Source organism: Schistosoma haematobium, chromosome ZW (assembly GCF_000699445.3).
Source record: "Schistosoma haematobium chromosome ZW, whole genome shotgun sequence".
Classification (NCBI taxonomy): Eukaryota; Metazoa; Platyhelminthes; class Trematoda; order Strigeidida; family Schistosomatidae; genus Schistosoma; species Schistosoma haematobium.
Genome location: NC_067195.1, coordinates 18,243,591 through 18,255,900, shown reverse-complemented (window position 1 = coordinate 18,255,900; position 12,310 = coordinate 18,243,591).

Here is a 12,310-nt window from a genome sequence, read left to right as displayed (position 1 = left end):
ATTGTAATTGGGAAATTATTTGATTTTCCTTTATACAAGCATAATTTTAAAGTGGATTCAATGGTCTATTATACAACATGATTGATGAGAGAATTGAAGTTCTTGTATTCCGACCGATATAGGGTTATGTGTAGAGTTGCAAGTGAGAACTTAACAGTTGATCAGTAATTTCTGACTTATTATAAATTTTATGAATTGATGTAGGCTAACTTTTAACTTCCAAGATCCATTCAGTTAATCGAATAAACAGACAAACATTACAGAAATTGATTTGTATAATTAAAAAGTATTTAACAATTGATTGACCATTTACCAATCAGGAGACAAAAACTAACTGTTAAGGTTTTACGTACAAATTCATTAAAGGACAAACTGTATCCTGTTGGGTTCTGTGGTGTTCTGAACCGATAATCATTTTAATATTTGAACCTAGTGTTGATACGAAATAAATGGATTTTTTATGTTTATGGATATGTGATTAATTTTCTGGTTAGTTGTGAATCAGTTGAGTCCTGACTGTCCCCCCAAAGCCTAATCACTTATTCACTGACCTGCAACAAAAATTACAAGTAAGGTGAATGGATTCTACTCAACAAAGTAACGTAAAGTAAAATATTCGACCGAATAACTGAAAACGGAAATTAATTATAGTACTATTTATGGGCATGCTACAATATTCAATCTTCAACAAACATCAGTAATTGTTTTTTGTCCGTTATGATAAAGTTATCAAGTCAAACATTACTGAGAAGTATCTCCAACTTCATTTGTAATGTAAATATATGGTGATATCGTGAAAAGTTTGAATAACAGACAATTTAACTTCGGAGACGGTTGTGATTAAGATAACTTTTTTTTGTGAAAATGGCACTTCAACATAAACTAGAATAAACTGACATAACTGTTCTAGAATTGCTTCCTTTCTATCACTCCATTTTTCTATTGAAAATCATCGCGTAAATATTTTCAATTATTTGTCTACACCATACTGATCTAATTTATACTCAGGACTGAAATAAAATATCTCCTGTACTTCCAAAACCCTCTTTCCAAATTAAACTTTCACTCATAGATTGTATTATCAAGGAGGAGAAGTCTTGATCAAAAGCAATACGCAAACAGCGATTCCTCGAATAAAATCTCCCGTGTGGTCAAAAATAAATAAGGAATGGATCATTAATCCAAGGTGACCATTATAAATGGGGAAATTCATGATCTTGAACAACCCATTCCGATAACCAAATGTTCACTATTGACTGGCTTCAAGATAAATTTCCTGGAGATTTAGTGAGAAGCTGTAGCTAGTGGAGTCGGTCGGATGAATACTGTTATCCATTTCAGACAATTGATGAAGGGTTGCACAAGATCATGGATCGATTAAAGTTAGACATTAACACCGTTGGATGGCAGATCAGTGGTCTTGGGGTTAAGCGTTGGTGTATGAGACCGAAGATCCTGGATTGGATTTCCGCGTGAGGGACCGTGGATACACATTGCTGAGGAATCCCATACTAAGACGAAACGGACTTCCAGTGCTTCCAGGTTCCCAGTGATGATCTAGCTTATATAGACTCATGAATTCAACTATCAAAATTAAAATAATATCATTAGGTTCAGAGTAGTGCAAACTGTCTTTTAAGAGCGAACTATTATATACACGCATTATTCAACAATCTGGTTGAATAAAAAGATAATCCTATTATAATGTCCTCTTAAAAGCTAATTAAACAGAACATAATTTCCATCTTCAATTAGTGTTTTATGCGTTCTTTCAAATCTAGGCTATAAAGCTCTATAGACAAGCTGATCAGTGGTCATCAATAATTAGATATAGGTGTTAACAATTCCTACTGAGTGATCATTAATTGATAATGAAAACCGTTTTTTGTCTGGGTTTCAGTGATAATCACTTCATAATAACCAAGGTGTGGTGTGGTCACTAACTTCAGTGACTAGAAATTGCTTACAATAGGTCTGAATTTAATTAGTTTAAAGTAATCTATAAGAAACCCAAGATGAGTCTTAAAAAAGACGAAAACCCAGGTCTAAGGCTTTCTGATGAGTGTCAACAACAATCTAACAATAAATGACCTTCCTAATTTACAAATAACACAATTTTGAGGTCTTTATGTTGTAACAGATGCCAACGCTCATCATTTTTAACATATAACATTGTCAAATTCGTTAATACATGCTTTATTTTGGACTTTGTAAAATATCACAATAATCATGAACTTATAACTGTAGAGCATGATGATGAAGTTATTGAAAACAATTGCTCAATCAAACAATGTTTGTTTTTGAGTTATCTAATATGTATCGATTTTCGAACGCTATAATAATGTGAAATCTTATGACCAATCTTAGTTTTTCGGTTGGTGCACCGAACTGGGAAGTCTACAATATTTATATTAGCAAAATATATTTTCCCGTCTGATACAATAATCGAATTGTATTGTATAATTAAGCTAAATGTTTAGTTTTTGGGGTTTGTGAAAGCTGTTGAGTTTTATAGTATAGAATACGGATTGATCTTAGACAACCACTGCAAATCAGGGAGCACCGGACATCTGTTTTGTACCAGTCTGAGACTCAGCAAGATATATACCATCTCACTAGGAGTCCACTTCAAGGCCATAAGATTTTATCGAAGTGCTTCAACTTTAGATCACTAAGTCGGTATGCAGCCATTAACATTTCTAAAATCAATCAGCGAACTCAAGTCGTTTTTTTATTATTTTAACTGGTATGCTCATTTTATTTTATAAGCAAATTGCTCACTGAATAATAATTTATATATTAATGAGCAAATAATTTCTAGAAAAATTCTGCTTAATTGTTTTATTACAGAACAGAATACTTTTTTAACAGCGTTCACCTAAAACGAAAATACAACGTCATCTTTCTCTAATCTCCATAAATGATTTCAAGCATACAATAATGGTAATACATCAGTGAATATTCTCTCGTTTTCTCCCAATATTTGTTAGCTAAAGATTATTTAAACAACATCATATTGTAAATCCACTTGGTATTGTTTGTTTGAATATTCCGATTGGTGTTTAGGACTGCAATTGAACAGTCTCTTATTGGTATATGTACATACTATGCCTATTGCCTTGATATAGCTTTAATTCACAAATATTATATGTAAGGATAGATAGTGGCTAGCAGCAGAATCCAGTTTGATGAGCTTTTCGTCCTATTTGGGACTCATCAGCTGGGTGTACCTGCACCTTAGAGTTGATGTTCACTTCAACGTAATCCACTGCTAGCCACTATCCATCTTTGCATATAATGCTTGTGAATTTAGGCTATATCGAGGCAATACGCACAGGATGCATATATACCAATAAGCGACTGATCAATTGAAGTGCTAAACATCAATGGGAATATTCAAACAAACAATACCAAGTGAATTTTAACTTCACCCCATTGCACAAGTAAGTGACTATCAGGACTCAGTAGCTAAGTGGACAACGCGATGGTGTTTGAAGCGAACGGCACTGAGTTCGAGTCCTGGGGTGAACATCAACTGTGAGATGCAGGCAGGTGCAGCTGACAAGTTCCAAATAGGACGAAACGCACGGCAAACTGGATTCCATTGCTAGCCATTATCCCTCTTTGCATATAACATCACATCGTTATATAAAGAAATGTAAACTGTTTTTACTATTAGTATTCCGATAAAATTTTAGTTGGAAATTTGACAGTGAACATTGTACGTGGTAAAAATTAGAAACAGTAATAATTTTTCTGCTGTATAGTTCAATTTTCTTGTCGGTAAGTAAATGTAACTGTTTCTATCCAACAACTAAAATATTTTCTGCTGAATTTCTTCAACGTAATCCAAACTTTGCATTACTATTATTATTATTATTATTATTATTATTATTATTATTATTATTAGATCAAATGACCCTATAAGGGACGAAGATAAACATCCATCATCCTCTATTGCCAACCACACAATTATAACAGTGTCATAAGATTGATCTTAACTCGACTTTTGTGATATTGTACAAAAGTGTAAAAGGGTGTATACTAAGGCCCTAGCCATACGAAAATTAAAACCCTCTCTGTGTATTCAAAACCTATTTGTTCTCACCTTAAAACTACCATGATAATATTGACTTATTATCCAGAGTGATGAGGTTTCAAATTGTTTTCGCATTATTTCTTTATTAACCCTGTTTCCTCTTACCCTCCGTTTCAAGTCTAGTTGACTTTCTGTTTTTATATATAGATGTCCTTAACAAGTATATGTATGATCAGATTGTTCAAAATGTATTGCGCCAATATATCACATAATTCTGATAATTTTCGTCTTCTTACTACACTATCGAAAATATTGTTATTATTATTATTATTACAGTGTAACTTCATAGGACAGCATATATCAGTCAAAATAAATCCTTAAAAAGCATTCGCCGAACTGTCATATTGTTTATTTTGTGACCAATTAATAAAGTCAGTAGCATTTAATGATTGATTGGATGTAATTTAAATAACAGTGTACAACGTATACAAACAGAACAAACATGGTTGTAGAATAATATGAATTCATTATATTTTGTGGTTTCTCATCAGCTGTTTACAACCAGTTATGTAATGAACGTTTACGTTGAGGCAAGATATAATGTAAATTAATTAACATAGATGAATGAAAAGAATTGGGATGACAAAGGTTATCAATAATATATATATATATATATATATATATATATATATATATATATATATATATGCAGGAACAGGTTGAAGGTCATTTGGTGTTGAAATCTAAAAATACATAATGGGTGGGTGATGCGTTAAACGAGTGAGGTTCAGAGACAGATAAGATAAATCGTGCAATAATTTTGGAGGTTATGGATGGAATTAAAAAACTGACGAGATGGGTTCTTATTTTCTGTACACTAAAACCATCCCTTCACTCGTTCATTTCCATTGACTCAATTATCTTCACATAAGTAGATCCTTCAAATCCTGTTCAATTATTACGTATCCTATCTTATCAGCTTTTTATTCCAGTAATCTTATGTATACCCTCCATAACCTCTAAAATTATTACGCAATTTATTTTATGTGTCTCTGAACCTCACTCAGTTAACGCATCACCCACCCATTATGTTTTTTAAGATTTCAACACCAAATGACCTTCGACCTTCTACTGGACACAAAGAATTATTATTGATAACCTTTGTCATTTAAAAGTTAGTCCCTTTCATAAATCCCGATAATGCAATGAGAAAAACTTTATCAGAATTATGTGGCATATTTGCGCAATACATTTCGATCATACATATACTTGTTAAGACATGAAAATTAAAGGTCAGCAAGACAGGTTAAAGGCTTGCCGTAACAAAGGAAAATAGTTTATTATTTTTCTTTGTTACGGCAAACCTTTAACCTGTCTAGTTGACCTTTTAATCGTCATACAACAACAACAGTCACAATCTTCAACACAAACATCACGACAGTTCTACTGTACGCAGCGGAAAATTGAAAAACTACTACAATCATCACCAAAAATTTACACGTATTTATAAACAATTGTCTACGCAGTATACTCAATATCCGTTGATCAGATAATATCAACAACAACAACAACAACAACAACAACCTATTGTAGCAGAGAACAAACCAACTTCCAACAGTTCAAGAGAAAATTAAGAAAAGACGTTGCAGGTGGATAGGACATACATTTCGGAAGTCATCAGACTGTTTCACTAGACAAGTCGTAAATTGCAATTGTGAACAGAAACGAGAAAGAGGAAGACCAAATAACACAGTGTGTTGGAAATTGGAAGCAGGTAACAAAAGAATGAGTAGCAACTGTAGAGAACTGTGAAGGATTGTCTAGGACAGAGTTTGGTGTCGAATGTTGATGGGCGGCCTATGCTCCACCATGGTGGGTGGGTGAGTGTTGGGTAACAGACGTAAGTAAGTACGGTAATTTTAATTAGTGTAACTATTTCAACAATATATGTAAGTATAATTGATGACAAATATTCATATTTACGAATGAACAAATTAAATTATTCAATTAAGCGTCACCAGACTTTTTCCGTTCTCCTCATAAAACTAAAATCTACAATCAATAATCCAGTTGTACTTGTATTCCATATTGAATTAAGTAAGCAACAGTCGATACTTTGTTACATTTCATAATAAACTCTTTTTAATGAAATTCTAAAAGAGAATATTACAGAATAGATTACTCTACGTAAATTAAAAGTTATGATTTTTTCCATTAGAAATGGTTTATGAATCTAGTGATCAAAATCACTTTCAAACGTTAATAAATTAAATGATGGAACTATAATAACAGATCAGTCACATAATAAACCTTAGATTATTGCATGAAATTCAACACATAATGACGGATAAATTGTATCATGTGAAGGTCGAGATTAAATCTAACATTAGTTATATGTCAGAAATTGAAATCATGAGTCAATTGAAGTTAGACCACCATGGAAAATCTGGAAGCACTGGACGGCCGTTTCGTCCTAGTATGGGACTGCTCAGCAGTGCGCATCCACGATCCCACACCCCGTGGGATTCGAACGCAGGACCTACTGGTTTCGCGCGCGAGCACTTAACCACTAGACCATTGAACCGGCCGGCATCCAACAGTGTTAATGTCTAACTTCAACCAATCCACGAAGTTGCGCCACCGTACACGATTGTCTTCAGTGAGTTCCTATCTCACGACAGACCTGGTTGAACTCCTCTGGTAACGAATTCTCACTAGAACTCCAGGAGTGTCTCCTGAAGTCAGTCACTAGTGAGCAGGTGATTATTATTATTATTATCAGAATGGGTTTTGTGCAGATCCCATGGGGTGTGGGGTCGTGGATGCGCACTGCTGAGGAGTCCAACACCGGGACGAAATGGCCGTCCAGTGCTTCCAGGTTTTCCATGGTGGTCTAGCTTCAATTGACTCATGATTTCAACTTGTGAAATTTCCAAAAACCTCCACAAAACCCATTCTGATATTAGTTATATGTGAAAATTATATTTGAAATAATCTCAGCGATTAAAATTTAAATAATTCCAACGTTTCATCCAGCTTGTCTGGACTTCCTCAGGGTAATAATCGAAATCATCAAAGAAATATATAGTTTTTTAACAATCAAAACTATACTATGTTAAACCAATCAAATTTGGATGTTGATTTTTGTAAAATAGGATTTCAACTACATGGAAATAATTAAGTGAATAACACACTGTACGTGTGTGAGTGTTGAAGGTATGTATGTATGTGTAAGATTAATTGTTGATATTCGGTGTTAATATGTTATACATGAAGGAATAAATAACTAAAAGTTCAAGTTCAAGGTTGACAAAACTGTCAATGAATCATCGACCTAAGATTATTTATTAATGAAAAATGCTTGTAATTGAAATATGACGAGAACAATTATTAGAAACAGACTTGTAAACTAAAAGAATTAGGATAAACATGATGTTATAACATGAGCTATAAACTTTTCAAAACAGCTTAAACATTCTTGATATTTGAAATTTAAAAAAAAAACTTTCTATGTATATATTGATTTTGCTTTAAAGCGTTCCATTCCATCTTAACCTTAACTCTTTAAACCGAATTATAAGATCCAACACGTAACCTAAACCCTTATTCCTAATATGAACTCTTAGTTTTAACTCTTAATCTTGTTTTGAACTTTTATATGTTCATTAACCATGAAAGGTGTTCATATGCGTTTTAATTTTTCCCTTTTCTCTAATAGATTATTCATTCATAACTACTACGTTCTCATTGGGTAATAACTATATAAAATTACGTAAGGTCACTTACAGTGATTCAAGGTCATTCAAATGGTTTCGTTCTGCCAGTGAAGTAAGGGTAATATAAAGATTTAAAAACGTTTATCACTAACTTTCAACCTTTTGATCTGGAAACTTTTGGAACAAAAGTGAATGCAGCTTTTTATTTGAAATAATCTCATCGATTATTTTCATATATAATTACTTCTCTATATTCGGCGCTCAATTTCTGTCAAACTATTCGTTTTAATCTTGAAGAATATTCGTATAAACTGTTGAACTGTTTAACAATCTTTTCAGAATAGATACTTTTTATATTTAATAAACTATTGCATAACAGCTTAACTTATCTACCTAAAATTGGATTATATGTAGTGAACGAGAACTCAGGTGAAACAATCGGTTTTCCATTTTCTACAAAATTACAGAATATCTTCGTAAAATATGGGAACTATACCCTAGATACTTTATTTGCAAATCTTCCACCAATTGTCCTTCATATCCTGTATGATTCACCCAATTTACAATGCCTTTCTATTTCCCTTCCATTTTTCTTTCAATTCGACCTTTTTAGCTTTCTGCTGCCAGCCATTCAACTTTTGGTTGGTGTTACATACTACTTATATATATTTCTATGCATAATTTAACAGCTTTCAAAATATAGTCAATCACTGGATTGTTACATTTTTTTCTTGAAAAAAAAAAGATTATTTTTTATCGTTTCAGCCTTCAAGGAAATAAACTGAGTAGAAATGAGCGGAAAATTAAAAGTCAATTTACTGTTGATAAGTTGAATTTAAAATTAGAAATATGACCATTTATCCAAAAATCGACATTCTTTTTATTTCTTCCTGTTTTATTAGAAAAAGGTTAATGGAATTTACATTTTCCTTTAGGAACTTTTAAATTGTAATTATTGAAATCGATGATTAACTGAAACTATTCTGTTGATAGTATGTCTTATATCTTGAAATCATAAGATTAGAGTAGTACGCATAACGTTTGAATTATAGTCATAAAATATTTGGCATTATCTCTACAGCTTAACAAGTATGTTTACTTACTTACTTACGCCCGTTACCCAACACTCACCCACCCACCATGGAGGAGCATAGGCCGCCCATCAACATTCGACACCAAACTCTGTCCTAGACAATCCTTCACAGTTCTCTACAGTTGCTACTCATTCTTTTGTTACCTGCTTCCAATTTCCAACACACTGTGTTATTTGGTCTTCCTCTTTCTCGTTTCTGTTCACAATTGCAATTTACGACTTGTCTAGTGAAACAGTCTGATGACTTCCGAAATGTATGTCCTATCCACCTGCAACGTCTTTTCTTAATTTTCTCTTGAACTGTTGGAAGTTGGTTTGTTCTCTGCTACAATAGGTTGTTGTTGTTGTTGTTGTTGTTGATATTATCTGATCAACGGATATTGAGTATACTGCGTAGACAATTGTTTATAAATACGTGTAAATTTTTGGTGATGATTGTAGTAGTTTTTCAATTTTCCGCTGCGTACAGTAGAACTGTCGTGATGTTTGTGTTGAAGATTGTGACTGTTGTTGTTGTATGACGGTTGTTTTGAGTTCCATATATTCTTCAACAGTAGAAATGCTGCCCTTGTTTTACAAATCGTTGCCTTTAAATACGCATCAGATCCGCCTTCCCAGGTACCTGAAAGATTCCACTTATTCCAGAGCTTCTCTATCCAATTTTGTTTTCAGCTAGCCAATTTTTCGAAATTTTTTTGTTATCAAAAGTAATCTGTTTTGCTGAGATGTTTTCAATAAACTAATATGAAGTTTAACTTATTTAGATAGATAGTTACTGAAAACTAAAACGTATCATACATCTGTCTCGACCTACTGTAATATCACTCAGCAGTGTACACGTATGAGCTTACTAGATATCTGACTCAGGACCTCGTGTCAAAGACTTAACATTCAGACCACTGAGTTGGCATCCAATTACATTACTAGCTTCAGTTAATTTATATTCTACAATCACAAATAATAATAATAATAATGTTCATTATGTTCTTACTAGTGACTACGTGAAGTTATTCCAGGAATTTGGGGGGTCGCCGAAACAAGTGATTTTCATTTATGTGAAGTTTATGGGAAACATAATTATTGGCAATGAATGGTGGGTTGTTTAATATCTCAAGCAAATGACTACTGACTTACTAGACTGAAGGTCCTGGGTTCAATCCCTGCTGTGGTCGAAAAGCTACACTTATGAAAGGTCTATTACTAGAATGACATAGTAGTTTAGTGCATTTTAGTTTGTTATACTTTATTAACTAAAGTGAATCCTTGTCGTAAAACTTTAAATTCAATAATGTTCACAATCTCTTCGAATAATTAACTAATAGTTGAAAATTCTTTTAATGATTCACTTTTGTTTTGGTTATTTGAGTCTTCTTATTGATGTTTAAAACTGAAATTTATCGGTCTCATTTGGTATTTGTGTATCGTGTGCGGATTGCCTCAATATCGCCTTAAGTCATATGCATTATATGCAAATATAAATGGTGTGTAGCAAAGGAATCCAGGACGCGCGTTTCGCCCTTCTTGGGATTTGTAAGCTGGGTGTACCTGCATCCCACAGTTGTTGTTCACTCCGGAACTTGAACCCATTACCGTTCGCTTCAAACGCCATCGACTTATCCACTTAGCTACTTAGTCCAAATAGCCACTAGCTTGTGCACTCTCAGACATTAATGGGAAGATTGAAGCAACCAATACAAAAATTAATTGAAACCTCACTCCTTACTCATTTGAGTATATTTTAATATGTACTCTGAATAAATACTGAATCAAAATAAATGTTAGGAAAAATTACTTTAGGACAAAGAAAATTTATTCTGGAGAACAAGAAGGTTTATCGGATAGGAAGGCAGATTTCATCATAGATGGATAATTCAGCTTATAGACTATGAATTCAAACGACTGATAATTAAGGTAATTAGCCTATCTTTCTTGAATAGGCTATAACTGTAAATTTCAAAGTTTATGACATATTTATGATTGATAAGCAAAGAGGATATTTACATTAGTCTTCGTGACAAAATAAACAGTTATAGACATCCAAAGTATTTTCATCCTAATTCCTGGAATAAATTCAAATGTGAGTAATGTAATGTCCATGACTGTTATATCCCATTGAAGATTAAATTACGAGTAAATTCTGAGAACTATTAATGAACTAATGTTATATATATATCCTTATTGCATAACTATTCAGTAACTAGATTGAGTATATCTATATTCCTTTTATTATAAGCCTCATTTTGACTTATAGACTATCATTATACGATTTACCGTTCTTAAAATTATGTTCAGTTTATTAATTACCTTCTCCCACAATCACAGCCACTTTTTTGCCAGATCTTGCATCAACGTTATTTCCTATTTCGTGGTGTGATGAGGTCTGTTTGGCTTGTATATAAACCAAGTATGTTTGAAATGAATGATTCGCATAGTGGAAGCTGTTATTGGCGTTCTGAACTTAATTGGAAGTGCTAGGCGAACAAAGGTTCAATAAGGACATTAGGTTACTCATACCGATCAAAGGTCATTGGTTTGGCACAGTACTAAGATTGAATAAGTATTATTTCGGTTGGCGAATAAATCACGTGGTAATTAGCCGGGCTTAAAGCCACACCAATGACCATCGCGTGGTTTTATTATGTTGTTACATATAAATATCTATTTAGCTAAGTATAATAGTTGTATGAATAACCTTAATGTTTATTAATTTCCACGAAATTACAGGAATCTCTAGCTCTTATCATCATCATACTCGGCATCGTCGACTTTGAATGAGTGATTCTTTTCAAATTCTCATTTATGAATATCATCTCTTATTTAACAAAATTCATATCAACCTAAAAGTATCTAACTGAAATAACGAATAAACTATTACCAAACGTTATAAAACGGTCTTTTTATTTAAAGAAAATCTGATTGCACTGTTCATTTGATGGACCTTATCAGTTGTCAAATCTTTCAGTATTATGTAATCTAGTTTAGTCTTTCAACACATATCCAATAAGTCCCCTTCATGTGTGTTACAAAAAAGTTCATAAATGGTAATATTCATAAAATGAAATGGATTAATTGTATTTCATTGTTTACACCTCGGTTACATATAAACTAATAAGTTTGGTTAGCTAGAAATATTAACATATTTGTAAATTCAAGTAACAACTATCAACTCACAATAATATTATTCAGTGAATAAAGTTTCAATATGGTTCAACTCAAAGTTTTCTTCAAGTTTATATGAATAACTAGATTGCTACTTTTAGAATACTTGGGAAGGTAATTTCACTTTATGTAATAAAGATTAATTAAAATTACAGGATAATGCCAGAAAAAAGTATTTTTCATTTTTAAAGAGGTTTGTAAAAACTGTTAAACTCTTAGTTCACAACAACAGAGAGTAGTAAACAACTGCTTTTTCATAGTATAGGACTCCTTCTATACTAGCAATAATCTTTCTCTTATTAG